Source organism: Fukomys damarensis, unplaced genomic scaffold (genome assembly GCF_012274545.1).
Source record: "Fukomys damarensis isolate Sample0158 unplaced genomic scaffold, DMR_v1.0_HiC HiC_scaffold_15, whole genome shotgun sequence".
Lineage (NCBI taxonomy): Eukaryota > Metazoa > Chordata > Mammalia > Rodentia > Bathyergidae > Fukomys > Fukomys damarensis.
This window is the reverse complement of record NW_022900927.1, coordinates 60238640-60242277: the sequence shown is the minus strand read 5'-3', so window position 1 is coordinate 60242277 and position 3638 is coordinate 60238640.

Here is a 3638-nt window from a genome sequence, read left to right as displayed (position 1 = left end):
GGGGGGGGCTGATTGTTTTGAGTTCTTTATATATTCTTGATAATAGTCCTTTGTCTGAGGAACAGCTGGTAAGAATTTTTTCCCACATTGTAGATTGTCTCTTAGTTCTGCTGATGGTTTCTTTTGAAGTACAGAAGCTTTTTAATAAGATGAGATCCCAGTTGTTGATTCTATCTGCTAGTTCCCATGCTACTGAGGATTTGTTCATAAAGTCTTTTCCTATGCCAATGTCTTCCAGAGTTCTGCCTAACTTACCTTCCAGCAAGTTTAATGTTTCTGTTTTAATATTTAGATCTTTAATCCATTTGGATTTTAATTTAGTGCATGGTGAAAGATAAGGGCTAATTTTAATCTGGTTGGCAGGTTGACATCCAGTTTTTCAACACCATTTATTAAAGAGGCTATCTTTCCTCCACTGAGGATGGTCAGCTCCTTTGTCAAAGATGAGGTAGCTCAGTACATCTGGCTTTGTTTTTGTGTCTTCCAGTCTGTTCCACTGATCCTCAGGCCTATTTCTTTGCCATTACCATGCTGTTTTTATCACAGTGTCTTTGTAGTATAGTTTCAAATTGGGAATTGTTACACCTGGTGCCATGTGTCTGTTGCCTAAAATGGCTTTTGCTATTCTAGGAAGAGACCTCTCTTTTCACAGTCACTGACTGCAATCTTATCTTCTATATCTGAAAGTCTATCTTCGCATTCTTTTATTCTGTTGCATACACTTTCTAAGGAGTGTTTAATCTCCTGGATATCTGTTTGACTCTGTTTTATGGATTTCATTTCTTTCCTATGTTGGGCGTTTATTTTTTCCATTTCTTTCTTATGCTGGGTCTTCATGGCTTCTATCATGGTCCTAAGCTCATCTATTTTTTTTGTCTGTTTCTGCTCTACAGTCTCGAATTGCGACTTCCATTTTGCTCACTATGTCTATGGTTATCTGGGAAATTATTTCTGTTTTGAATTTTTCTAGAGCCTGATGGATCTGTTTTGTTACTTCCTGTGCTTTGAGTTCAGGGTGTCCTGGTGGTTCACTATCGGCCTTTTCATCCTCATTTGCCTTACTGTTTGCCATTGATGAACTGGAAGTCTGTCCTTGTGTCTTACTTAAGTGTTTTCTCATTTTTATTTTTGTTGTCGGACTGCCCGGACTGTCCGTGGTTTAATCTCTGGGTTATCACCCAAATCTTCCTGATATAGTTGCGCCCTAGCTTCTGTGTCTCTAAGGATCCACAGACATTCTCATCTTCATAACATCAGAGAAAACACCTCATCAAATCAACCACAATCCTTTATCCCAACTGATACAATCAGCAACACATTAAGATCAAGCACAACTTGGAAACTGACCACCTGTGGTAGTCACTAGTCTATCATCCGTAAATCATCTGGATTAAATTGAAATCAAGAAGCAGTCCACAACATGTCTGCAGTGAACAAAATTTCAATATAGTGTATTTACCATTTAATGGCTCAGACAGAGGTAGGATGCAAGACCCCTGATCTCAGTTAGCTGATGGCTGAACCCCATGATGCTGACTGACCTTGGGCTGCAAGGCCCAGATTGAGTTCCCCAACCTTCTGAATGGTTGAACTCCACACCGTTCTACTACAGGTTTCCCACGCCCTTTCTTTAAAGATGTTCAAAGTTGGGAACTCAGAAAAATACCCTTGATGACCACCTCTGCCTCTGCAGAGTGGGTTCAAAGACTGGCACAGTCAGGAGGTCTGAGAGTGTGTGTGGGGGGGCTGCACTTATGGGGTTTCACAGGCACCCGCTGGCTACCTCCCGGCGCTGGAGCGATGGCGGCTGGGGCGGGAGAAGGCCAAACCAAGTTAGCTTATTCAGACTTTTTGAAGAATGTTTTCATTTTTAATTTGCATGTCTGTACCCATGTAGCCAAAGCCTTTCTTCTCTTTCACAAAAACTACAAGCTAATAAGAAGCGAAGAGAAGAAAAATGGACACTGAATATCAAATGTCAGTAGAGTGTCTAGAACCTGGGAGCACCTTAGAGTAAATCATTACTAACGGCTTTTTCTTCTTGGAGGCTGCATGGTTTTGGTAATGACGATTCAAGAACCTCAGTCACCAACTCATCCATGATTCAGTGTTGCTTGTGGAAAATGTGGGTGATTTCTTTAGGCTTTGCCAACTGAATATTTATAGTATCTTCTTGGAAAGGTATGTTTTGCTTAGGTGGCAACATTAGGAGAAGGGAGGAAGAATTTCCTTGTGCAATTTTCAAAATGAATTTCATGGCTTCTTACCCCGTGATTCTTTAAATGTTTTGCTAGTCTCATCACATCAGGGATCATATATCATCTTATTGTTAAAATAGATTCTAAAACAAAACAAAACAAAACAAAAAAACAGCACACAAGATCTACATCCTTCAGGAAATCACCAGTGAGTAGTTAAATGTACCTAATACTTTGAACTATTCAAATGAAGTTTCATAACTTTAAGAAACATTGGAAGTTATTTTTGTTATTTATTTCTGTACACCTTTTGAGTTTCCTTGTTATTTACTTACAATCTTTGCCTATAGCAGGCAGTTGTGGATTTGGGTGTGGGACCAGTTCCTTCGGGTCACACGATCTTGGCATCATCTGCACCGTGGCAATAAAAATGGCGCCTAAGTCATGGGACTGTTGAGAGGGTCGGTTGACATAAGAATATAGAAGCAGTTAGCGTAGCGTATGGTACATTGACTGCTATCCAGTGCCTACAGCAATTATCATCTGTCCCGGTTACACTTCCATGCAGACTGGAAGGTGAGTAGGGAAGAGTGTGGGTCTGGAGCGAGTCAGTTCTGAGGTTCATTTCCGAGTCTACTGCTCCTTAGGGCATCTCAAGAATTTCAATGAACTCTTCCAGCCGCCACCTCTTTATTTCTAAAATGAATATACAGCCATAATATCCAGTTCACTGGGTTGTTGTGAGCAAAGTGTCTCTTCTGTGCCTTTCTGCCCGCTGATTATCAACAAGTTAACACCTAGGATGTCTGTTCTAAGGACAGTGCAAGGCAGGACTCACAGGAAGTTTCAAAAAAAACTGCGTGCTCTCCATCACGGGCAAGGAGAGGATCTCACGAAATCAAGCCGACCGCGCACAATGAATGGCTGATGATACATGCAAATTCAAGTGGCTCTCTCACCCGCGCTCATTTATATTCTTCCCAGTGTGGGTGCGGAGAAATTTTCAATGAGAGCCTTTTAAAAAAATTTCCGGATATTTTTTTACAAGTCAGCAGATCTCCAAAGCCCAGCTAAAATACAGGCTGATTAAAGACCCTAGAAAAACTGGAACTGTCACAAACTGCTCAGCGGCCAGTGTGACAGGAACTGGGAGAAAACGAACCTCTTCTTTCTAATCCAGGGCAGAGACATCTGTGACTCTGGCAGAGGTAAAAGCAGGAAGGCGTCAAGTTGCTCTCAGCGGGATCAGAGCGGCGGTAAAAGGGGTCCCTTCTGCTCGTCGGGTCAGGGAGGATTTTCCTCGAGCATCGCGACGACCCTAGGCTTCGGGTCAGGCCCGCAGAACCCCAGCCCTCGCAGGGTTAAACCTCCCGTAAGGAGGCCGGCGAAGGGAGGGTCTCTGGGCTGCACCAGGGAGCTTCTTCCCAGCGGGCCCGCCCC